We start from the raw sequence: 27,351 nt of genomic DNA on the forward strand, positions 1-27,351 counted from the left end.
ATTGGGCCCCCAGTGAATACCCACATCCTAGTAGTCACTCCCTTGTATAATTCCCTCCCCTTGACTTTAAGTAGGACCTGTGACTTAATCCTAACCAACAGAATGTGGCATAGAGGGTGGAATGTCACTTCTGTACATTACGTAGGACTGGATAAGATGGTAAACATCTTGTCAGCAGACTCTCTCTATTGACTCTCTCCCCTGCTGGCTTTGATGAAGTGGGCTGTTGTAGGGGAGAGGCAAGGAACTTAGAGTGGCTTCCAGCAGCCAGCCAGCAGGAAGCCAGGCCCTCAATCTGACCACCTACAACAAACTGAATCCTGTCAACAGCCATGTGAGCTTGGCAGCATATCCTTCTCCAGTCAAGCCTTAGATGAGACCCCGGCCCCAGCTGACACTTTGATGGAGCTTTGTGAAAAGCCCTAAAGCAGAGGACCCAGCTAACCCGTGCCTGGATTCCTGACCCACGGAAACTGCAAGCTAATAAAGGTGTGTTATTTTTGTCACAAATTGATGTTGATTTATTGTGCAGCCATAAATCACTATACAAATATATTTGAAAACTTAAGTTTCTGATAAAGGTAGCATTTCAGCTTCATGGGGTGAGATTGGATTTTTCAGTAAGATAGTGTGGGAATAACTGGATAACCATCTGGAGAAAGGTGGAGCCTAGATCCTACCACTACAGAAAATTCTGCTGGGTCACAGATATAAATGCTAAATGTAAAATAATACATATTATATAGAAAATATGGGGGAATATGGGAGAAATTAATCATAATTTCAGGGGAAATACTATAGAAGCTAAACTTTCTAGATGCCAGGAGTGAAAAGTTAACTTCAATAGCAGAAAACTAAGAAGAATTCTGTATGAAATAAACATTGTATGCATGGGGAGAAGAAAAACAAACTGACAAAAATTTTCTATATATACATTGACGAAGGGCTGTTTTCCTTAATTCATAGAGTTCAACAAATCAGAACGAATAGTACAATAGAGAATGGGCAGAGAACAGAGCTCACAGAACAGAAAATACCGTTGCCTCTCAAACACAGGTAAAGATGCTTAGCCTTACCAATAAGAAACCAAATTAGGTGGCACCTTGCTGGCTAAGGTGGTAGAACATGTGACTTTTTAAAAAATTAATTTATTTTTAATTTAATTTTTAAAAATTCATATCCAAATTAGTTAGCATACAGTGCAACAATGATTTCAGGAGTAGATTCCTTAATGCCCCTTACCCATTTAGCCCATACCCCCTCCCACAACCCCTCCAACAACCCTCTGTTTGTTCTCCATATTTATGAGTCTCTTATGTTTTGTCCCCTCCCTGTTTTTATATTATTTTTGTTTCCCTTTCCTTATGTTCATCTGTTTTGTCTCTTAAAGTCCTCATATGAGTGAAGTCATATGATATTTGTGTTTCTCTGACTAATTTTGCCTAGTATAATACCCTCCAGTTCCATCCACGTAGTTGCAAATGGCAAGATTTCATTCTTTTTGATTGCCAAGTAATACTCCATTGTGTGTGTATGTATGTACACACACAGACACACACACACACACACACACACACACACACATTTTATTTATCCATTCATCCATTGATGGACATTTGGGCTCTTTCTATACTTTGGCTGTTGTTGAGAGTTCTGCTATAAACATTGGGATGCATGTGTCCCTTTGAAACAGCATACCTATAGCCCTTGGGTAAATACCTAGTAGGGCAATTGCTGGGTCACAGAGTAGTTCTATTTTTAATATTTTGAGGAACTTCCATACTGTTTTCCAGAGTGTCTGCACCAGCTTGCATTCCCACCAGCAATGCAAAAGAGATCCTCTTTCTCCGCATCCTCACCAACATCTGTTGTTGCCTGAGTTGTTAATGTTAGCCATTCTGACAGGTGTGAGGTGGTATCTCATTGTGGTTTTGATTTGTATTTCCCTGATGATGAGTGATGTGGAGCATTTTTTCATGTGTCGGTTGGCCATCTGGAAGTCTTCCTGGGAGAAGTGTCTATTCATGTCTTTTGCCTGTTTCTTCACTGGATTATTTGTTTTTAGGGAGTTGAGTTTAATAAGTTCTTTATAGATTTTGGATACTAACCCTTTATCTGATATGTCGTTTGCAAATATCTTCTCCCATTCTATCGGTTGCCTTTTAGTTTTGCTGATTGTTTCCTTCGCTGTGCAGAAGCTTTTTATTTTGATGAGGTTCCAGTAGTTCATTTTTGCTTTTGTTTCCCTTGCCTCCGGAGACATGTTGAGTAAGAAGTTGCTGTGGCCAAGATCAAAGAGGTTTCTGCCTGCTTTCTCCTCAAGGATTTTGATGGATTCCTGTCTTACACTGAGGTCTTTCATCCATTTTGAGTTTACTTTTGTGTATGGCATAAGAAAGTGGCCCAGGTTTATTCTTCTGCATGTCGCTGTCCAGTTTTCCCAGCACCACTTGCTGAAGAGACTGTCTTTATTCCATTGGGTATTCTTTCCTGCTTTGTCAAAGATTAGTTGGCCATACGTTTGTGGGTCCACTTATGGGTTCTCTATTCTCTTCCATTGATCTGAGTGTCTGTTTTTGTGCCAGTACCATACTGTCTTGATGATTACAGCTTTGTAGTATAGCTTGAAGTCTGGGATTGTGATGCCTCCTGCTTTGATTTTCTTTTTCAAGATTGCTTTGGCTATTCGGGGTCTTTTCTGGTTCCATATAAATTTTAGGATTATTTGTTCTAGCTCTGTGAAGAATGCTGGTGTTATTTTGATAAGGATTGCATTGAATATGTAGATTGCTTTGGGTAGTATTGACATTTTAACAATATTTGTTCTTCCTATCCAGGAGCGTGAAATCTTTTTCCATTTTTTTTTTTTTGTGTCTTCTTCAATTTCTTTCATAAACTTTCTATAGTTTTCAGTGTATAGATTTTTCACCTGTTTGGTTAGATTTATTCCTAGGTATTTTATGGTTTTTGGTGAGAGCATGTGACTCTTGATCTCAGTATTGTGAGTTCAAGTCCCATATTGGTTGTTGAGACTAAATAAATAAAACAGAAAGAAAGAAAGAAAGAAAGAAAGAAAGAAAGAAAGAAGAAAGAAAGAAATGAAAGAAAGAAATGAAAGAAATCAAATTAGAATTATGAGAGACCATATTTTAACCTATTCATTGGTTAAAAAAGTTGGATAATCCTGTGCTGAGGAATAAGGGAAACAGACATACTCTTGCATGGAATATAAATTGGAATAATCTCTATGAAGGACAATTTGACAAAATATCAAAATGTCAAAATACCGGGAGCCTGGCTGTGTCAGCAGAGCATGCAACTCTTGATCTTGGGGTTATAAGTTCACCCACAAGTTGAGTATACAGATCACTTAAAAATAAAATCTTGAAAAAAACACAAAAAAATAGCAAAATGTCAAAATATAGCAATCCCACCTCTCCAAATTCGACCTATATATAGACTCAAGGATATCCACCTGAAGCACAGTTTGTAATGGGTAAAGAACAAAAACAAACGACATGTGTATTAACAGGGCACTGTTAAATATCCAGTTAAAATGAACACATAAACAAGGGAATTCTATTTGTTCTGATATGAAACCTTTCCAAGGCTGTGAAAAACAAAGAATGAAACATTGTGTAATGTATGCTATTTGTATAAAAATTTACATACATCAGACATGTTTGTGCATGCAAAGAACACTTCTGGAAAAATACACAAGAAACGAATAATAAATAGTGCTTGCTTCCACAATGGAGAAGTAGGTGCCGGGTGGGCAGAAGGGAGAGGGATAGTACTTCTTATCCATAGTTTTAAAGAAATATTTTGGATGAATGTTAAGAATGGATCCTCTATTCACAGTTATTAATAAAAAAGCTTCAAAAGGGCAAAGTTTTGACACCCAAATGCTCTGTCTGGGACTTGCAAGGGAGTAATATTTTCCGGCAGTGAGAGCCAGTGAATGCCCCCTGTGTTGGAGTAAAGAACAGAGTGCCCACTGCATTTTTACAGTGCATCTTAAAATAGTGTGTTGCAAAGCCCAGGGAGCTCAGCCCTTCTTGATTGTTGGTTAGCGGACTGCCAGGGATCATTTTCCAAAAACCAACTTGCAATCCTCTATATTCCAGAAGGTTGTTTTTTCTGTGAAAATGTTCAGGACTTAGAGAACTGGAAAGCAGGTGGGGAAGGTTCAGAGGAGCCGCCCCCACGCACCCTTTCTCCCATTGCTGTCTTTCCTCATTCCAGCCAGTGCCACCGCTCCTCTGTCCTGGGTCCAGCCTTTGACACAGGCCCTGCAGCTGCTTCGACTGACCCCTCCCCGCTCCCTCTAGGGGTCTGGAACAGCCCTTGCTGGCACCTCCGCAGCTGTGACTCATTGCAAATGCTTTGCATTCCGGGATGTTCTGCAGGGTCTGGGTCTCCCCTGTGGCTCGAAACATTAGGCGAGTTGAAAGGGAGGAGAAAAGGAGGCCCCACAGCTGCCAAAACATTGCGAGGAAGAGGGGAAAACTGTGAGGAAAACTGGAGAGGTTTTGTGCCGGCAGGACCCCAGCCAGCCGCTCCCTGGCTGGGGCCTGCTGGTAACTTGAGCAGGGCCCGGGGACGCGGTGGAGGCAGACTCAGGGGCTTGTCCAAGCCCCTGCGAGGCCCATTCACACATCCAGAAGCACCACACGCCATCTGGAGACCATCTCCATCTGTCTGGGAAGGACTGGGTTGAAGCCACTCTAGGAAACAGACATGTGTCTCATCCAGAAAATTTTTGTTTCGAATGTTAGTTTACCTTTATTTCACTGGGATTGTTTTGTTAGCTTATTTTCTCCCTGCCACCTATAGTTGTACACAACTTATACTCAGGTCAGTTGACATCTACTTTTAAAACGGTAGTGTTCTTTCTTTTTCTCTTCTGGAAGCTTTGGGACTCCATGTTGAGGTCTATGTTAAAAAAAAAACAAAAAAGCCCAAGTGTCCAGGTAAAGGCTGGGGGAGGGGAGAGCCCTGCCCACTCACCCTCGTCTTCATTTCTTCCCTGCTGCTCTATGCGGACTCTAACGGGACATATTATTAAAAATCTTTATAACCAGTCAACTTTATTGAAGTACATTTACTTATAATAAAATATACCCATTTTAAGTACACAGTTTGATGAATTTTGGCAAATATATATATCCATGTAAGGCCTAATTTGAAGCCATTGGCTGAGTAAATATGAACATAATGAAATAAAGGTACATTAAATTTGTTTTTGAATGTTTATTTTTGAGAGAGACAGAGCACGAGCAGGGGAGGGGCAGAGAGAGAGGGAGACACAGAATCTGAAGCAGGCTCCAGGCTCTGAGCTGCCAGCACAGAGCCCGATGTGGAGCTCGAACTCAGAACTGTGAGATCATGATTTAAGCTGAAGTCAGATGCCTAGCTGCCTGAGCCACCAGGTGTAGCAAAATAAATGTTCTTTTTTTTTTTTTTTTTTTGGGACAGAGAGAGACAGAGCATGAATGGGGGAGGGGCAGAGAGAATCGGAAACAGGCTCCAGGCTCTGAGCCATCAGCCCAGAGCCTGACGCGGGGCTTGAGCTCCCGGACCGCGAGATGGTGACCTGGCTGAAGTCGGACGCTTAACCGACTGCGCCACCCAGGCGCCCCTAAATGTTCATTTTTAAAGACGGAAATCAATAGTATTTAATATTCACTATATTGTCCCAACCGCATGGGTATGACATCATCATATGCTAAGGTTCCTTTATTATCAAACAAATCATGATAGTTAATTTACTTTTACTTGGGTAGAAGGAAACAACTTGGATTTAACACAAAACAGAATCAAAGGGAGTGAAAGAATTGCTAAATCTCCATAAAGTTGTCTTCCGTATGAGAAATGTTAGCTTTTATAAGCGCTTTAAAATTCAGAAGCAGGGCATCAGGCTCTTGATTTCAGCTCAGGTTATGATGTATAGTTCATGAGATTGAGCCCCAAGTCAATTTGGGTGTGGAACCTGCTTGGGTTTCTCTCTCTCCCTCTGCCCCTCTCCCCTCCCCCTTTTCTTCCCCCTCCCCCCTCCCCACCGTGCATGAATTCTCTCTCTCAAAAAAATAAATAAAATTCAGAAGCAATTGTGAAAGTCATGTTTTTCTTTTTTCTTTTTTTTTTTTTTAGCATTGATTGACCTTTTCTATAAAAGATGAAGATAATGTTTTCACAAGACTCCCATCTAAACATCCCTTCTAACTTTTACATTATTTTTATACTGACATGTTTGTGACCTCAACATTCTCATAAGTGACTGTCCAATAGTTTGTACTGGCCTATATGTAAGTGGATTTGGTGTTCACCTAGAGCCTTTTATGTGGCTTCTCTTTTCCTTTTTTTCTTATTTTAATTCTTGTCTTAACTGCCAGCCTATTATTGTTAAGTAGTTTTTTGAGAGAGGCTCATGGGTGCTGGGTTTCCTCTCCTTTTCATGTTTTGGAAAGCCTATCTACTAGAATGGCAACTTATTTTGTTAAGATATTCTTGGGTTACACGCTAGTCATTGCTTCTGTCTTTTGCCACTGGGTTCTGAGGTCAGTACATCCCCTGCAGATAATTTGATCTTGTTGGTCTGAATGCTTGAAGAATCCTTTCTTTACTTTGGAAATTCAGTCAGGAGGCGAAGATAGGTCTTAGGGTTGAGCGGTCCATTTGGAAGTTTCCTGAAACACAGCGTGTTCTTTAATTCAGCAGAGTCACTTTGGTCTCAGGGACATTCTCTTCAGTATTTTTAATTGGATGGGTTTACTACTTCAGGAACACCATTTGTCATTACATGAGATCACTTTCATCCTGTCCCCACTACCTACCCCCTTTCTACTTACTTTAATCTCTTAGTTTCTTTTTGTTTTAAAACTGCATTTACTGTGGTTACATCCAATCTTTGCTTTATGTTGTAATTCAAGTTTTAGCTGTTTCTTACTCTGTTCCTTGCTGTTTTTACTTTAATCATTTGTTTTGTAATTATGTGGGTTTTTTGTCCTCATTTTTTTCCCAGCTCATTCTGCTTTTTTCTTTTTTTATCACAGGCTATTTGAGCTCATGTTTTATTTAATTCATGTTCTTAAAATGTTGTTTTGTGGTATAAAGCATTTGTAGGCAATTCCCTTGTTACTAGGGTTTTTCTTTTTCCTTTTCTTCCCCTAGGGTTTTTCTAAGTTGGACCCTTTATCTATCTCTCATGTTTATGCTTTTTTTCTTTGAACTGGTAAAAAGCAAGTATGTTTGTAAAATAGCTTTGTAATTTTTTTCCCCCATCTGCTCACATTCTATCTAGATTTTCTACTCTCTATTTGTTTTGAATCAGGATTATTTTTCCTCTATAAATATCCGAAAGCACTCTGTTCCAGGGTGTTCTCCTCTCTACCACAGTCTGAGGACTGGAAATTGTGGGTCCTCACACTTTGCTGTGACCTGAGATGATAGCAGGGGATGAAGGAGATCTACATCAACTAGGCAATACGCAGTCTTAGAAGATGTGTGCTCCGCTTCTCTGAAATTTTCTTAAATATCCTGGACAAGTTTTCTTTCACCCTGTTGGAGACTTCATCCTCCTCCTAGGGCTGAGGGGAAGAAGACTTCGAGGATTATTTAACAATCAGGATTAATCATTTAAACTGGGATTAAATAATTAGTAATGTGGATGACTCGAGAGCCTTACTTGCCAATTAGTTATTCGAATTTGTGGCATTTGGTGAAGTCCCGTTCTTGTTTGATTACTGTAGGTAAATATTTGCTTTACTCCTTTAAAAAATTATGTGTTCAGGAGTGCCTGGGTGGCTCAGTCGGTTAAGCGTCTGATTTCAGCTCATGTCATGATCTTGTGGTTTGCAGGTTCAAGCCCTGCATCGGGCTCTGTGCTGACAGCTTAGAGCCTGGATCCTGTTTTAGATTCTATCTCTGTCTCTCTCTCTACCCCTCCCCTGCTCTCTCTCTCAAAAATAAATAAACATTAAAAAATTTTTTTTAAAACTATGTTCATTTCATTCGTCATGGGTTATAATTTTTTACCTGGAATTCTCTAATGGCCTATTTTTTTTTTTTTTTTTTTTTTTTAATTAAGAATAGCACTCTGAGCCATGTGGGAGAGAACTGTCCTGGAGTTGACTTACCTGCTGTGATCATGAAGATTCCCCTTTAAACACAATCATGTCCAATGAGACAGGAAAACTGATTTCTTCTTCAATCATATTTCGTCTCTTGAGATTACTAAAAAGAAAAAAAAGAAAAAAACATAATTAGAACATAATTATGAGCAAAGAGAAAAAAACATAATTAGTTTACTCTTTAATGCCTATTACCTTTGAGATATGAAGAATGGAAACTTTATGTTTTAAATCCTTGTTGGCTACCTTATTATCCCCATATCTCTGGTGGTCGCTGGACAGAACATGTTAACTAACAAAATTGATAGGTTTAATAGATTGGTAGATAAGGGTACTGGTAGATATCTAGTGTATCAAGATTTGTTCAAGGCATCTGAGAAAACCTTTCTTGATATCTGTCATTTAAGTGACAGGATAGAGGTGTGTGTACTGGGTGATTAATCAAGTAGGAGGGTTATAGCTGGTTGTCTAGACAACCATTTCCTGAAGATTAATGTGTGGCCCTCAAACCCCAGGGAAGGCTGGTCACAATGCGTACTTTGACACTATCCTCTGTAATCCTTGGAGTCTGGAGAAACATGAAAATCTAGCTTACCAAGTCTGTAGCAGCAGAAATCTAGGAATGAAAACTTAACTGGATGACAGAATCAGTCCCTGAAAGATATTATTTGCAAGTAATGAACCCATATCCACAAAACGAAAATTTAGGTATAATAGGTATTTATAATTTGGGCTGCCCGGCATCTAAAATCTTTTCCTATTTAGGAAGAATCCTAAGATAATGATAGCGAAGCAGCCCTCTCTTCTACTCTAGAGACAAAAAGGGCCGCTATCCCCCTGGGACCACAAGCAAGGACAAGATCTAAGCACAACTAATCAAACGCTGCCACCTGGGACTATATCCTGAAGGGATAATGACAAGGCTCAGGTCAGTTAGGTATGCTTCATGGTGGCTCTGCAAGGGGGAAGGTGTGGGGAGTCTGGAAGGATGAGGTGCGTATCTAATGACAGTAGAACCAGCACAGAAGTGGTAGGTGTCCTGATGCCAGCTTTGGGACAATGAATGTCCTCCTGGAAAGTGCTATGTCCTGAGCAGCCTGCTCCTGTGCTGACAGCTCATCTGGGCCTTGCCTCCCTGGGCTCCTATGTGATTCATTTCTACTGTTCTTTGTTTTTGTTTTTTGTTTTTATTTTTATTTTTTATTTTTTATTTTTTTTTATTGTTGAGAGAGACAGAGCATGAGCAGGGGAGGGGCAGAGAGAGAGGGAGACACAGAATCTGAAGCAGGCTCCAGGCTCTGAGCTGTCAGCACAGAGTTCTAGGCAGGGCTCAAACTCCCAGGCTATGAGATCATGACCTGAGCCAAAGTCGGACGCCTAACCGACTGAGCCACCCAGGCACCCCATTTCTACCATTCTTTGATTCCAAGAGCCATGAGAATCAAAATACAGTCCATTTCTGCTATGGAACCATAGTTGTTTTCTGTTATTTACCATCAAGAACCTTGGTAAGTACAACATCTCTGAGTTCAGGATCCAAAAATCAACTGAGAAGACCTGGATGCTTGGCAATTCATGTGAAATAGACCTCGCGAACTGTGATGTAATGGTTGTCAATAAAAGGGCATGGCTGCCAGAGGGCTGCAATGGGCAGGACAAAGATGGTCAGAGGCCATCTTATTTACTCTTCTGCTCTCGTGAATGATAACTTGAGTATATTTTCCTGTTCAGAGTGTTTTATTTTAAGGCAGACAGGGGCAGATTAAAATATGTACAGTGGGAGAATGGCCAGAAAGTTAATGAGTCTTTATACGAGGAGCTGGAGAAATCTAACTTAGAAAAGCCATAGGGAGGGGTGTCTGCGTGCCTCAGTTGGTCAAGTGTCTGACTTCGGCTCAGGTCGTGATCTCACGATTCGTGAGTTTGAGCCCTGCGTCCAGCTCTGTGCTGACAGCTCAGGGCCTGGAGCCTGCTTCGGATTCTGTGTCTCCCTCTCTCTCTGCCCCTTCCCTGCTCATGTTCTGTCTGTCTCTCTCTCTCAAAAATAAAATAAACATTAAAAAAAGAAAAGAAAAGCCATAGGGAAGACATTCTATGATTCTTTCAAATTACATTACTGCTATGGGCATTGAGGAGGGCACTTGTTGGGATGAGCACTGTATGTTGTATGTAAGCGAGGCACCACCGGAATCTACCCCCAAAAACCAAGAGCACACTTTACACAATGTACATTAGCCAATTTGATAATAAATTACATTTAAGAAACAAAATAAAATAGGGGCACCTGGGTGGCTCAGTCGGTTAAGCGTCTGGCTTCAGCTCAGGTCATGATCTCATAGTTTGTGAGTTCGAGCCCCCTCCCGTCAGGCTCTGTGCTGACAGCTCAGAGCCTGGAGCCTGCTTCGGATTCTGTGTCTCCCTCTCTCTCTGCCCCTTCCCCGTTCGTGCTCTGTCTCTCTCTCTCTCTCAAAAATAAATAAACATTAAAAAAATTTAAATAAAAAAAAGCTAACCTGATTGTTTTGCAAAAAAAAAAACCCCACAAGTTACATTACTGCTGAAATAATTTTATAAAAATATGATACAAAAACATGCAAAATGGCCTTAAAAATAAAACAACACCCCCCACACCAATATTGAGCTCTATGTGTATATCACAAAAGGAGAGAGAAAGTGAGGGCTGAGAGTTTTCAGATGGGACCAGGATAAGAAGGGAGGGTTGTTTGGACACTCCTGTCACAGGAGAGTGAGCCTTGGAGGGACCATTTCCTGGGCTCCAATCTGACTAACACTTTCCTCTTCAGGGCCCTTATATCTGGGGTGCAGATATCCTTTACTCCAATGGTGTTCCTAAACTAACTATTGTTCCAGAGACTCCATTGTAGTAGAAATACAAGATATAAATTTACTGAAATATTCCAAAGGTATCCTACCGTATACTATCGTATTCTTGCTCTGCCTTCTGCCTTCTAGTTTCTAAGGTGTTCACGTGAGTAATAAACCTTAAACCCTGTCCTTCCCCAAAGCTTCATAATACATCTAAGGCTGTTTCCATTATCAGAGTGTCCCTGAGGATAATATTGATTATTTTGAATTAACTATTTCAAGTATGAAATAATGTTATACATTCATTTCTTACTTGATTATTTCTTCCAACTTTTAGGTGGAATGGAATTGAAATAATTGAGGATATTTTGCATTTTTGAGAAATCAAAACCTCTGAAGGTAATTCAACTCTTTTGCAAGCTTGTATGCAAACTGGTTCTACCACTCCCCAGATGCCCTGGCGTCAAGCATTGAGAGAGGGTAGGAGGAAACGGAGGCCTCCCCACCTTCAAGTCTCCTTGGCAGAGTCAGGGACCACGTCTTCTCCCAGAGAATACAATCAGGGGATTCAATACTGGCAGGGTTTAGAGCGTCAAACAAGTGCTTCATTCAGGCTCCTGAGGGTTGCTACAAGTAATACTGCTGTGAGTATCCTGCTGACTACTGAGCATGCATATTAACTAGCTTAACTTTTGTTCCTTGTTTTCACAGTTATGGCAAATGATCTGGGTTCAGCCATTCCTCCTTCCCTCGGTCCTGTCTTGCAACACATCTCTCTGCGAAGTCTGATTGAGGCTGGAAGAGCAACGGAATGGGCTGTGAGCTCCTCCGGGTGGGGGTGGGGAGGTGTGGAGAGGAGGAAGCATGGTTTATGGAATATTCTCCCTACAGCACTTAGGATAGTCAAAGCGCATAGTAAAGGACTGTTGGATTGAACTGAACTAAAGGGAACGGAACTAGCTGTCTCAGTATACCAAAACCACACACAGGCAAGGAATACTTGCTAGGGATCCGCCCAAATTATTAGATAAACCAACTTTTTGGCAGGGAGAGAAGCTAGGGATGTATTTTTCCTTGATTTTCATATTATAGCTTGACCCATTGTATAATAATTTATTAAGAAATAAAGGAACGGAGGAATGCCATTTTAAAGAAAGTCAATAAAAACAGCATCCTTTTAACTCCTGTTGTCGTACTAGGTTTATTGCTTAGGAAAAGTGAATCGTCAACAATTCCAAAATACAGAACCACACGACAGTTAAATTTATCATGATAGTTACCTAGAAGAAAAAAAGAATTAAGGACTTCATTCCATTTCTCCTCACTAAAATTTTATTATCTCTCTTTTTTTTTTTTTTTTTTAGAGAGAGAGCAAGTTGGGGAGAGGGGCAGAAGGAGAGAGGAGAGAGGAGAGGAGAGAGGAGAGAGGAGGAGGGAGGGAGGGAGGGAGGGAGAGAGAGAGAGAGAGAGAGAGAGAGAATGAATCTTAAGTAGGCTCCATGTTCAGCACAGAGCCTGCCTCAGGCCTGATCCACAGTTCTGGGATGATGACCTGAGCTGAAATCAAGAGTCAGACACTCAAGTGACTGAGCCACCCAGGGCTCCCCCGACTTCTTTTTTTTTTTTTTTTTAACAATTGTTTATATGGGGAGCAATATAAATGGCATATTAACTTTTATTTAAACAATAAATAATTTTATTTAAGCAATTAAACAAAAATACTACCTACACAGGAATTGGCATTATTACACTTAATACAGCAAAAGGAAGGAATGCATAAAGATAAAGAATTGGACAAAGGAAAATGGTAGTACTGATAAATCAAAAACCAACAAAATTAATAATTAACTTATTTTCTTTTTAATGGAGAAAGCACATGTGCTAAAAATAGGAAATGAAAATAGATTTAATAACCACAGACATGGGAGAAATTAAAAGACTTCTAAAAGCTGATTTTGCTCAGTTCTATGCAAACAACAATTTTTAAATGCACAAAATGGATGAATTTCTGGGCCAAAGTCAGACGCTTAACTGACTGAGCCACCCAGGTGCCACAGTAAAGTAAGATTCATATAAGGAATGCAAAGATGATTCGATCTTATGAAATATATCTATGTATTTCACCATATTAATGTTTCAAAGGAGAAAAATCATAGTGTCATCTCCATAAACGCTGATGAAACATTTGAAAATTTCAACCATTTTTGATTAAAATGCTTAATAAAGTAGGAATAATCATTTTATATCATTCATACATACATACCCTACATGCTATATAGGCAAATACTAGAATGTTACCCTCAACACTATACCCAACCATCATTATCCTGGAGGTAATAGCCTATACAATCAGACAACAGAAATAAGTGAGAGGTATAAAAATTAGATAGTAAAGATAGAATATAAAGATGAATGTTTATTTATAAATAAATAAATTATTATTTATAGGCAATGTGATTATATACCTGAAAAACTCAAGAAAATCTCTTGAAAAAGTATGGCAAACAACCTGAATATTTCACTAAGGTAATTATGAATAAAGTAGACATAAAAGAATCATTAGTGTTGCTATTAGGAAAGCTATATGAGATTGCCAATGTTGAACCTTTTTTGACTTACAGAAATGGCAATTTCAGGTTGAGAAAACATAATGGGCAAAAGAGGTCATATGTAATGGTCACAAAAAAGGCAAAATAGTTCAGGATAAAATTAAGACGTGTTCATGATTCATACAAAGAAAACTTTCCAAAATTCTAACAGACACAAAACAAAACCTGAATGAAAGAACTTATCCTTTTGTTAGTTAGGAGGCTGCCAAGTCAACAAAGATTTCTGCATCTTCCCAATTAATCTGGAAGTTTAACATAATCTCAATGAAAACACAAAGACAAGTTTTTTAGAAGTAGAAAAATGGATTTTAAAGTTCTTATTGGAAAGCAAAAAACCAACCAACCAACCAACAAACACCCTTCAAAGTGAGAGCCAAGAAACTTAAAAAAAAAAAAAAAAGAAGAAGAATGAGGAGAAATCAACCCTACAAGACAGGGTAACATTATAAAACTGCAAATGAACAGTAAGGGCTTATTGATTATTTTAAATTGAACCTACTCGGGAAACACTTGGAGGAGGGACACTCAGACCCTCCTCTTTTCCCCTGAAAGCAGGAAACAAATGTCCTTTATGAAAAATAGCATCCCTGTAATGAGAAGTAAAAAAGACATCCTTATCAACAAAAATAGGGACGCTGAAGTCGAGAAAGCTATAAAATAAGCTTTGCTACTTTTTCACTAATTTACTACCTCAGCCCCAATTCTGCATAGAATTCCTTTCTAATTAAAGCCCCCAAATGGCTGTTTTCCTTAACCTGCAAATTCCTCATAAATCTATCATCCCTTCGTATAAAATGTATAAAAACTGCATGCCTTAGTCATTTCTTTGACTCTCAATTTCATTATTGGGTCTCTGTTCGCAAGGAACAAAAATTTCTTTTTTTCTCACGTAAATTTAATTCTTAGTCCACCTGGAAGACCTTGAGGGTAGGGGAGGAATTTTCCCGCACGAAAAAAGTCAGGGGATCTCGCTTGTTATCCCTTTCACTCTCCCTCTCTCTGGAGTCTCGCTCGCTCGCTCGCTCTCCCCTCTCTCTCTCTTCCTCTTGAGAGGAGGAAGAGAGAGAGAGGGGAGAGCGAGAGGGAGAGCGAGCGAGTGAGACAGACTTGTGAAGAATTTTAGTATGATAAATGTGGCCTTTTAGCTCCACAGGGAAACGATTGATTATTCAATAAAAAATGGTTGGACAGTTAACTGAGTGACTAGCTGGAAAAAAAAATTCACTCTATATCTCAAAATAAATTTGAGATAGAGCAATGGATTTAAATAGTAACACATGAATCCACGAGAGTACTAGAAAAAAAACCATGGAAAGATTTTTATGAGTAAATACTTAGGAAGAATTTTAGGAAGTTCTTTGGAGGAAGCAAGTTTTTTATGGATCTCAGGAGAAATGAGAGGTCTTAAAAGTCTAATTTCCTGACCAAGTGCTGGAGATTGGGTTAGCTGAAACCTCTGAAACTTTATTCTTAGAGGAAGGAGTGGGAAATCCAAGTAGTCCCTGTGTGCCGGCCTAATGCTGTTGATATAATAAATGTATTGGACCATTTCACAATCTCTTGTGTAGGTTTTGAGTGGAGGGAGGTATAAGCCATATGTCAGCTGGATTACCTTCTCCTTTGAAATTCAAAGGAAATTAGCTTGAGCTCTTATGTTCTCCCTCAAGGAAATCTAGGTAATTTCCAATTCCTAGGGTATTTTCCAATTCCCTCAGGTTTTGGAGAATTAATTTATCTACTGTTTTGCCCCACCATGGTTAGTATTGCGCACTTCTTTGTCCCCAAGGGAGGAATGGCAGCCCTTTGCTCTCCCTCCACCTTACATTATCATTCATACAAGACATTTGAATATGGAGCAAACTGTACAGAAGTTTGCTTGGTTCCCTCTCCCTTGAGACCCTCTTCACATCTTGTCACCTTTAACTTACCAGGGCTCTCAGGGCTCTCAATGCGTTAGTTCCGTTCTCTTTACCTGCAGAACTATTTTGATCTTTTCCAGGCTTGCCTTTGCATATCCCAAAACTCATTGGTATGGATTGCAAAACTATGGCTCATCTAAGCGAATGTGAACCTTGAGCCTGCCAGGAGTACCAGCAAAGACCTTTCTTTTTGGCCTCTGTGTGAAGTAGGGACCAGATATTTCCTCACTGGTAGGAACTACTATTCCATTGTCCTTAGGAGGCAGAAGTGGCTACAGTCAGTTTTGGTCTTACATAATTTGCTTCTCCATCATAGAAAGGACCAGATTTCATAGCCATCTGAGTTACGTTCTCCCCCTTGCCTTACATTACTCACCGCGTAAAAGAAACAAGAAACAATTCAAAGGTAAAACACTACAAAATGACAAACTCATTTATGGAGTTCCTAGGTCCTGTGGGAAAGTACTCAATCGAAGTCCTGTTGAGCATACTTAAATACTATTCCTAAAACGCTTGGGCCATGCAAAGGCCAGGATTCATGGGCAAGTGTTATGATTTTTAAAGTTATTTAGGTTATCACGCTGACTTAAAGCCATGTCTGGATCGATACTTAGTTACTGAAACTCTTTCAGAATACTGAGACAGATAGTTAAATTGTCCTTTTAAGAGATTCTGACCCATTATTCCTCTAAATGTCTGGATAAGATATTTCTTTCCTATTTCCTATATTCTAAATTTTCCAATGCCCACCTCTGGGATAATAATCATATTGTTCAATACTTTCACAAGTATAAGAAACATTTATATTCTATGGTATTTAGACTGTGGTATGTAAATTTTTCAGAGATTATTCTTCATATTATTTTATTTCTGCTATTGGTGTTATATTGTTCGTTGTTTCTTATAGAAGAGAAAGCTTTCGGGTCAGTAATTTATGAACACAGTTAAAAAGTCAAAAGACACAAAAGACTATATACAGCGAAAAGTGAGCCGTTCCCACTCTGTCCCTCACTACTTCTCTTTCACAGAGGAAACCACTAGGAATAGCTTCTTATCTGAAAGATACACTATCCCCTTGCCCCCAAGTACACATTCTATACACTCCACGTTCTACACTGTGTACACACTGCTCTGCATTTGGGTTTTCACTTGAACATGTAGCTTGCGGATTGTTCCATACCTGTATATACAGGTTAGCTCTTTTGGTAGAATTGCCTTCTCTTTAAGTATCTTTAGGCTGCGCATCATTCCATTTTAGGAAGGTATTATCACTTATTGAACTAATCCCAATCAGTGGACACTTACATTGCTTCTAATTTTTAGCTCTCACCAACATTTCTGCAACGAATTACTTCGTATGCAGGCCATTTTACAGATAAGAGAGTATTTGAAGGGTATATTAGTGAAAGCAAATTGCTGAGTTAAAGGGTGTGAGCATTCTCAATTTTGATAGTTATTGTCAAACTGTCCTCCAAAAGGGTTGTGCCTATTCATGTTTCCACTAGCAAATATTTGAAAATACCTGTTTGCTAGTACCCTGATCATCAGAGCATGTCATTAAATTTTTCGATTTATTTTTCACTTGCTTTTTTTTTTTTTTTTGCTGTCAATCTTACAGGTGAAAAGTGTATCTCATACTTTTAGATCCTTCTCATGAAATGATTCAAAATGTCATCTTTATCATATACTAAATTTGTCTATTTGATGCATTTCTGGGCTCCTGGTTTATTCCATTGGTCTCTGTTGTCTCTTCATACACTATTTGTATCATTTTGATCACAGTAGTTTCATAGTATGTTCTACTTTATCATAGGTCTAATCACCCTTACTGCCCTTCTTTCCCCTAAGAAATTTGCCAGCTAGCTTTTTCTTCTATATGAATTTGAGAAGTAGTTTGTCTTGCTTCAAAAAAAAATCCTGTTGCATTTTTATTGAGATTGCATCACATTAATAAATTATTCAGGAATACTACTACTTGTTAAAGTTTATCATTGCAGACTTACCATTTCTTATTGTTCTTTTCAGTCATGTCTTCCTGATGCTTATAACAATTATTGATTCTTCACAGCATCTTTGGAAACAGCAGGGAAGATAGAAGATAAAGGATTAGCCCAAGATTACATATGATAAAAAATCCTAAACTGGTTTTGTATCTACTATTTGGTAATGCCTCACCAGCAGATTTTACACAAATTCAAAAACAAAACGTACTCTTCTACCAAGGATGAAATTTTCCTATTGCAAAAAGCCAGCAATGTGCAGCAGCTATTCTGCAAATGTATTTCTTGTGTGATGATCTGTGGCCAAGCACAGAATGCATTCCTATCATGGAGTAACAATTTCAAAGGAATTTTGAAACCAGAGTTGGCTTGAATGCTGTACAATGACACCCAGGATCTTGGCCTACTTCCCAGATTTTCCCTTTTTGGTTTTCTAGCAAGTTTGGTCATGCCTGGGAATTTGCTGAATATGGTACTTGGATCAGTGACTTCCTGAATGTGACATTGGGATCAATGGCATTTGTCTGCCCAAGGATTTGTGGAGTACAATTTTTAGAAGTACTGCAGTTGTAAATAAGTTCTTTATTGAACTGATGCTCAGGCACAAGGGTGCAAATAGGAAGGACACTTTGTGAATTGATTATGGAAGGCAAAGAACTTGAGAGAGAATGTTCTATTATGAATATTGCATTACATACCTGGGCACACTGGTGTTCCAGCTGGAGGATCTTCAAGTTCTTAAATAAATATCAAATGGATTTAAGAGCTATCTTTAATGCCTCCTTTGACAAATGGCCACTTACTAAAGGTCAGCCAAGACTTGATAAACAGTGGATTATCTGCAGCATCCCAGGCACGTCCTACCATCACCCTGGCTCAGTTAACATGGGGAGAGCTGACAAAGAGCCTGCGTGAGTTACTGAATTACTTAGGACCCAAGCACGTGTTGACATAGATCTGAGTGTATTTTTGGATTACATTTCCAAAACTATTACTGTTTTCACCGTTTTGTTTCAGTCAGCATTTTCTTCTCAATGCCACGTATAATTATGATTATAATTATAATTATATATAATTATATAATATATATATCATATATATTATATATATTATATAATATATATATTATATATATAATTATATAATATATAATTATAATTATAATTATAATTAGGTAAAATATTTTAAAAATGTGTAGTAGTACATATGTACCTATATAACATCTGAGATTATTTGCCATAACATAAACGAGAACACTCTTTAGCTTGTCCCTCCAAAACAAAAAGACTACTGTACTCTGGAGTGTTATGCAAGAATCAGAAGAGCATAGTTTACTGAATGCTCAGCTTGTTTAGCGACATACCAAAGAGTAGAACAAAGGCTAAAAGCAAAAACATGGGGCAAGTTTTAAAAAATGAACTTAAAGGTATACGGATGATGAAATATTTAATTATCAAGGCAGAGAACAGGTTGTAAAATCTAGCTAATGAAAATATAAAGATGAGTTATTAATGGGATAGCTGTTTAATTAGATGATTCCTTGGTTTGTTTTAAGCAGGAAGAGTGTTGCCAAAATCACAAGATTAGACCTCTCCGAACAGAGAATGGTGATGGTGTGATGTCATCTATCAGTTGCCTTTTACTCCCACTATAATGGCCACACCTTAGGCTACAAATATTAACTATTTAGACATGAGAAATTAATAAAAGGTGAGGCAAAATGGGCAGCAAAAGGAAATTGTTATGTTAAATTAGGCATATGAAGTTAGGAAAGCATTTACAAGTCTAGGAAATGACATAATACAAATTTTATGATTCTCCTTAATAGAATTTGTCTCAACCAGGTCATACGAGGAATGCTTTTACAAACATGACTGTGCTCCCAGATCTTGAAACTTACATGAAGTATTATTAGATTCTGTGGTCACAGGACTCAACAAATCTCAGTTAAGTGGAGAAGAACAAATTCATTATGGAGGTCCTAGGTCCTGAGAAAGTGTTCAGTCTAAATCCTGTCAAGTAGGATTGTTGATATATGTCCTGTGTGTGTGTCTTTATATTTAATTTGTATTTATATTTATTCTGAAAGATTTCAGGGTCTGAATTCTGGAAAAGACTTAACACCATTAAAAACGTGGTTCCTGGATGATTATGACAGAGTATAATACAGGTTATTTTCAGTCTTCTTAAACCTAAGGTATGTGGATTGACCATTCCCAGGATGATTTTATTCTTAGACAAGAATATTTAGCTGTTGTATGTACTGAAAGAAATACAGGTAAGATTATACTCACTGAGCAACCCATTCGTCAAGACATCAGCCTTTTCTGCTCACAGCCCTGAAGGAGGCAAAGTAGGATGTGATCACCTTGGTCTATTTTTCTTGTGAAATGTGCGCATTTCTATTCTACTTGCAAGCACTGTGGTTATTTTTTTTACCAGCCATCGAGACCACAGGCAGGGGAGTAAGCTAGAATTCTGACTGAGTCACAATTCCCAGGCCTCTTCCTACGGATATGTATGTGGGGTGTGGTCCTGAGGCCCATCTGGAACACTTTCCCACACATTAGGCTGGGAGAGGCAGCAGGGCACAGGCTTAAGGATCCCTACAACATGGCTCCACCATCATCTTGTGTCTGTGTGACCAGGCACTGGCTACCTAAACCTTTGTGCCTTGGTTTCCTTGTTGGAAAATAAGGCCTGACAACAGTGTTTACCTCGTAGAGGTATTGTGAGGGGATGAAGGAATACATCTAATATTCCTAGGACAGTGCTAGGTACAGGTTAACAGTGGTTTTATATACAAGCCACTCAAGTGAGGATTTAATAAATTTGGCAAGCTGTAAGCTTTCATACCTATGTATGTAGACATATCAAATCTTTTTTACAGTTGAGGGGGAAAAATGAGCAGAGAAAACTTTGAAAACAGGTGGTGGTAGCAAATGTTTACCACCATAGATCCAGTTGAGAAAAATTCCCAGGCTTTGATGTGTCAGAAACAATTGTTTTCCAACTTGGCTCCAACAGCCCCCAGACAAGACACCCCGGTTGTTCCCATTGCCTGAGTAACTTTCCACTGTCACTACCTGTGGGACCAGCTTCTCTCCCAGACCTGTCCTTCCCCTCCACTGTCCTTTCCCCACATAAGTCATCTTTAGTGCATGTGCTCCAACCATCAAAGTTTTGTGTAAGGACTGACCTTGGGGCATACTTATATATGGGTACAAACCTTAGCCCTTCCCCCCCAAAAGTTGTAGTTCCAAAGTTAATATTTATTTGAAACTTGGGAGTACACTCCCCTCTTTATAAACAAAACACTAAAGCAAAATGTTCTAGTCTCTCACACAAATTAATTGCCCGATTACCATTTCTCACAAATGCCATCTTTTTCTCCTTTGTTTTCCCTTCCATTATGTTTCAGTTGCAGAGAGGGTAAATCATAAATTACTGTCTAGTATAGAGAGAAACATTCTGCAGCTGGAAGGAACTGGGAAAGCACTGCTTTTTGATTTTTGTTTTTTCTCAATCATGAATTCAGTGATTACTGACTTCAAAATAGGTAACAGTCCCATAAATGGGAAAAAAAGAACACATTCCAGGGTGAAAGGATGGCAAGTATAAAGGTAGAGAGATGTGAACATGCATTGTTATGTTTAGGGAAGAGTATATGGCAAGAAGTAAATAATTTTTGGTCTCCGTAGGAAACTGCCAGTGAGTTACCATGGGCACAAGTTGGGGAGTGCCTGTAATTGCATCTAGCTGGCCATTTTCATTTGGTGCCGGTTAATTGGACTAGCTTTAAAAAGTATGCTCAAGTTCTATTTTGAACTCTATCCTGACATACTTCCCACTCCTTTGCCACGCCCTAAGAGCTCATTTTGCCTTCTTTGGTGGTGGTAAAAAGCAAGATCCCTTTTGTCTGAGCCTCTTGGTTCCAGGTCGCGTTTGCCTTTCCTCAAGGTTTTTCCCAATTCAGCAATTCCCATGAATTTTCGTCAGATAGTTTTCCCACTAGGATGCAAATTCCATGAAAGCATGAATGTTCACATCTTAAAATTCACTGTTATTCTCAGTTCTTAGAATTGAGCTTGGTACATAGTAGTCTAGATATCATTCAAAAAATTTAAGAACCTATTATGTGTTGCCCTATGGAGGGTCCAATGATGATTTAGGTATGCTCTCTACTTTTAAAGATCTTACAAATGAGGAAAATAGATATATAAACAAACTCCAAGTCAAGGAAGAATGAAACCAGTGCAACTATTGAGGTATACATTGCTAATAGGGGGGTGCTATGGACTGAACATGTGTCTCTCCCAAATTCATATGCTGAGACCTAATCCCCAATGTGATAGGTTTAGAGGTGGGGCCTTTGGGAAGAGGTTAGGTGGCAGGGTGGAGACCTCTCAAATGGGATTAGTGCCCTTATAAAAGAGATCCCAGAGAGTCCTTACCCCTTCCTCTTCATGTGAATGAGGAAGCAGACACCGAATTGCTGGTGCCATGGTCTTGGACTTCTTAGCCTCCAGAACTGTGAGACATGTTTATAAGGCATCCGGGTTATGCTATTTTTGCAATAGCAATCTGAAAAGACTACAGCATGGGGCTCACAAGCAGTAATTAATTTCAACCAGGGGATTGAGGAAAGGCTTCACAGGATGTTGTCCCCAAAGAGAGAATTTTCATTAGGGATGTGGAGGTTATTTTTGGTCAAGTGATCATTAACTTGAACTCTTCCGTTTCCAAGGGACAGAAACGCATCTCAAAATAGTTTACACAAATACAAGGAAAGTGTAACGGGGAAATCTGGCTTCAGCTCTCCCAGAACTCTTGGCCCTGCTCATGTGTGGATGCTGCCTTCTCTCCCATAGCAGACAGACATAATCTATGTTGCAGGAGGAAGGGGTGGAGTTTGGCCACAGAGTTCCATGCTCATATCACACTGGATTGTAGTTAATAGCCATAGAAGGTTACCTGCATTTCAAGGCCAGCAAATAAGATCCCATGGAAAAGCCTCTGCTCAGTCTAGCTTCAGTCATGGGCCTATCTCCAAGCTAATCACTGTACCCATTGCCTGGCCATAGTACAGACAGTGCTAGGATAGAGCTGTGTTAATAGGGACTCATACAAAGCAGAATATAATTTTAACCAGACATGGTTAAGGTTGCAAGAAGACTTTTGTAGGATTTGTAGCTCTATTAGAACCATATAGAGTGGGCAGGGCTGGGGTGGTACTTCATGAGAAGATTGAGAGGACCCAGAAAGAGAAGAAATAAGATGTTGGGCAGACGAGTATGACAGGTAACCATTATACTAAAACGCATGCACTCGTAGGCCAATGGGATGCAGTTTGCTGTCACAGAAATTTGATTGCCAGGGATAGGCAGTGGATCAGGCAGGAGACTTAGGATGGGCTAGGCCACGGGGAGCCTGCACTGATAAATGGGAGTCGTCAAAGGGCTCAAGTGAAGGAATGTTGTGATCAGACCTATGTTACTCTACTTCCCCTTTCGCAGAAACATAAGTCTGGGCTAACTTTTCTGGAACATCTAAGCTGTCAGACTCTCACAACCATGCACTAAGTCTCCTCTTCCAGTCCCGCTTGCCTTTTCTTTCTCTAGTCCTCACACTATCTTGCCTCAATTCTATATATAGTCCTGCCATCCTGGCCACTTGTTTCCCCACCTAAGGTCAATACCCCATTAAGGAATTACTTTTGTCCAGCACTGAAATTCCTGGATTCTTACAGCATACATCTAAAACCCTACTTTTCAGTCACTGTGGCACCAACCAATGGGAGGTGGAACCATGCTAGCATGTAGCTAATTGGCATGGGTTAATGGGGTTAATTTCTATCACTTATCGCATATTCAGATTAGCCTGAAAGCTTGAGAACTGTGGTCATCTTTTGAACTCTGGACTGGTAAACTGTAATGGATTAAACTGTACAAGATCTGAATGTGCCAATCTCTTTACATGTATTTTGGGGTTCTTGAAGGAGTCAGTGTGTCCCTGTGGCCACCAATCCTCCTAGTGGGAGGTGGTACTGTGGCCATAGCTCATGAATGTGTAGATTTTAGTATATTTTACCCTTCATAAACTTTTGGGGATGATTACCATAAACTGTATAGGATCAGGAGGATTATGATCCTAAGAATGCTTAGAACAGTCTACTCTTTCAGGCCGTTACCATAGGGCACAATTGCTTGCCCCTAGTGAATGAGATAATGAATGGATTGATTCAGCTAGAGAAACATAGTATAATGTGAGAGAAAACTACATTTACCCCCTCCCCCCCACCTGCTTCCCTGACATTATTAAATGTGCATGCACTAGCTCCAGCTGAGAAAAATCAAAATGGAACAATTCTAAAATGAAAATTATTTTTTTGCCACGCAAGCAGATCTCTACAGAGATAAAATAGGAATAACGTTTTTGTAAAAATTGAAGTTTCTGAGAAAATTAACCTTTCTTGACTACTGAAAATGAGAGGTAAGAAAGGAAAAAGAGAAAGGCCACCTTCTAAGAGTCGTTACTGCAACCACTGGCAGCATTTCGTACCGTTAGGGAGAGTGGGTGAACATTAGAAGAGGTCACAGAAGCTGAAAAAAGGAGACAACATAAGAGTCTTGGGAGAGTCATAGTGCTGGCTACTTCTGAGAAATGTACCTAGCAGCAAAAAGCAAAAAGCTCCTCAGACTCTTACTGGCAGAGTTTGGATTTATTATGAAAACCTTAGAACCAAAAATGGCTATACTTTTCTATGACAAATCTCACAGGAATCAAACATTTTCAGAGATCAAGCAGAGAAGGTAGTGCATGTGGTAGTGTAGTCAAGGGAAGGTATGAACGATGCTCGATGTTTTCCAGGAGAAATCATTAAGGGTGAAGTGCTAATACACTTGTTTTTCATCTTACTCCAACAGAAGACCACATGTAATCTTCCTAAAGAGTGACTCCCCAACATATCCTGACAACAGCAGGGTGGGGAGGAAGCAAGTTACGAATAAGTGAAAAACCATAAGGTAACAGACAATACTAAGCACGCTCCCACCCTTATCCAAAAACAAAGGCAGGGGAAAAGTTCCTGCTATCTGCCAAGAGATTATTTGGGGGGGGGGGGGGGTGGGAAACAAGCACACACACACCCACAGCAGCATCAAAAATTTTCCTATTCTCCAAAAAGTACTTAAATTAAAAAATTTCTATTAGTTAACCTATGTTGGTACCATTTTGGTGGGGAGTTGTCATAAATTGATAAAAGGCCAACATACAAACACTAAGGAAGGGAGTGAAAGGAATATCAAATGTTATCTGACGCTACACAACTTCCCTACCAAGGTTGCATTTGTCACCAAAATGGAAAACGAATAAAAGATTCCGGGGTATCCTTTTTTTTCTTACTTAATTTTTTTGTCCTTTGGTTTTTCTTTTTCTTGAGTATGTTGAGTCTGAGACCTGAGAGGCCCTCTGTCCTGATCCGGTAGGACACTCTTTAATGAGTGCCTTGGAAACAAAGGAGACCAACTGGGGAACCACACCCAGAGCCACTTGTCAAGAGCCTGCAGCCAGTAAAGCTTCAGATTACACAAGAGGACTGGGTGGGGTGGGAAGGATGCACAAAAACTGAAAGTTTCTGCTCTTCAGAAGTTCTGATCTACTAGGGGAAGGAAACAGGCAGTACTGGGAATGGGTTGGGGTGGGGGGTGCAGGGGTGGGGACTAGGTTCTAATTCTGACTCTGTCATTGGCTGGCCATGTGCTCTTACGGGATGGGAGTAGTCACCTGTCAAATGAAGAAATCACATGAAGGGGCAACTCTCTGTAAAATGAAGTAACAAAATGTGATCAGCATTTCTCAAAGTAGATTCCAATTAAAAAAAAAAAAGTCTGGTTGAATAAGTTTGGGAAAACTTCCCTACCCTGGTTGATCCCCAACAGTACCAGATAGATTCTTACTGGATTTAGTGTATCAAAGACTCCTAGAGTCTTGCTGTAAAGGATTTTTTTAAATTTGGCATTTCCCAAACGTATTTTCTGAAAAAAACATCTGTTGACATTTGCAGAACATGCTTTGGAAAACATTGATCTCTATGCTGCTTCCAGCTTTAGAATTCTATCCTTAGTCGTTACTTTTCCGTACAGACTCCATCACTTCCCTTCTCTACTGCTGTGTACTCAGTCTTTCATTGAGTCTTTGTGCTGAACCTCACATGCTGCCTCTCCTCTGGCTTTACTTTTCATGACTTTATGCTATTCAAATGTTCACATGAAACTCAAACAGGGTTGGACCAGATGACCTCTAAAATCTGTACAAACCCTGAAACTTTAGGATTCTTCAGTAATTATCACAAACATCCACTGAAGACCAAAACAGGATGTATATAACTGAGGCTGTTCTCATCACAGCACTGATATCTACTAAGAACTCTGAGATGAAATTCTAGATCCTGTCATTCTGAACACTGCTCTAAACTCAATACTATATTTCCTTGCAACTTCCTTTCCCCTGGACCAATGCAAAAGGAGAATACACAGGAAGACAGTGTGGGTTGTATGGGCTCTCTAGATCCATCTAGAGGAAATACAGTTAAGAGTTCAGTGGGGGTGCTTCCTACCAAATCTTCTCTTTGTAGGTACAGCAAAAGTTTTTCATGTAAGTTATTATAAAACATCAAGAAATTATACATATTGCCCATACCTCACCATAAAAATATTTAATGCAGGTGTTTCAAATTCAGTCAGAGGACCATCCAATTCCTGGCAGAGGCTTGAGGTCCAGGAATGACAGCAGAATATGGGTAAGAGACAACTTGAGAATATCCACAGACGTCAACTGGCCAACACTCAGTTTAGTAAAATTCTAGTTCTTTCTCCAGTGTATGATTATTATACCCTCTTTTTAGCTCTGCCTCGACCCTAACTTAGTGTCACACGTTTCTTCTTTAGCTCCGTTTCCATGCCAACAGGATTGTTTAAAAATACTTTTAAGACGGGGGCACCTGGCTGGCTCAGTCAGAAGAGCATGCAACTCTTGCTCTCAGCTGTGAGTTCGAGCCCCACATTGGGTATAGAGATTAAACTTAAAAAGACATTAAATACTTTTAAGACATACTCAATTTTCTCAATTGTCCAAATGTAGCAGCTGAGAAGACAGAAATATTAACCAACCTAATTAATCAGAAAGCCATTCAACTATTTTTCCTCTACTGCAGGCCTTACAGCAAAACCTCTGGGTCTGGTCTGCTCCACTTTAAGGGGCTCAGGTGCCATCATTGAAATGAGTGGTGAGCTGTGATACTGCCCTGACGGTTTCTTTCCCCGGCTACTCTGCAGGGGAATGCAAACCTGGCATATGGTGTGTGAAATGCCTTGCAGACTAAGATACCTCAGCCCCCAAAGAGGAAACAACAGAGAGAAAAAGAATGAAGATGAATGTTCACACATCACTGCCTGGAGGCTTCTATAGAACATGTGCAGTGTGAGAATTTTCAAAGGCTGACAGATGCGCTTTAATAGAAAGAGGTAAAAGATAAGATTCATAAGGCTTGCTTCACATTTTATAGAGGGATAGGTCTTGGGAAGCCCAGTATACTTTATAATTATGTTTTAAAATACAGTAATGTTGGATTCTAACATAACTACTGCTGAAAATAAAGTGATGAGGGGTGCCTGGGTGACTCAGTCGGTTGGGTGTCTGACTTTCGCTTAGGTCATTATCTCACAGTTGGTGGGTTCGAGCCCTGGGTTGGGCTCTGTGCTGACAGCTCAGAGCCTGGAGCCTGCTTCAGATTCTATGTCTCTTTCTCTCTCTGCCCCTCCCCCACTAGTGCTCTCTCTCAAATAAATGTTTAAAAAAAATTTTT

General features: G+C 39.6%; 1 long non-coding RNA gene across 2 annotated transcripts; it reads right to left on the reverse strand.

Moving 5' to 3' along the window:
* Positions 1-1,605: 1,605 nt before the first annotated feature.
* On the reverse strand, positions 1,606-26,154 carry LOC106981967 (uncharacterized). 2 transcript variants are annotated; one of them, XR_008299407.1, is made up of 4 exons: positions 19,781-26,154; positions 17,490-17,557; positions 8,135-8,235; positions 1,606-3,032 (listed from the first exon to the last, which is right to left on the reverse strand). It is a non-coding gene; the product is annotated as an uncharacterized LOC106981967 (long non-coding RNA). The 2 variants fall into 2 exon arrangements; XR_001431294.3 differs by lacking the exon at positions 1,606-3,032 and adding an exon at positions 6,062-6,689 and having other exon boundaries at positions 8,139-8,235.
* Between the last annotated feature and the right edge of the window lie 1,197 nt (positions 26,155-27,351).

Source organism: Acinonyx jubatus, chromosome B3 (assembly GCF_027475565.1).
Source record: "Acinonyx jubatus isolate Ajub_Pintada_27869175 chromosome B3, VMU_Ajub_asm_v1.0, whole genome shotgun sequence".
In the NCBI taxonomy this organism is placed as follows: domain Eukaryota; kingdom Metazoa; phylum Chordata; class Mammalia; order Carnivora; family Felidae; genus Acinonyx; species Acinonyx jubatus.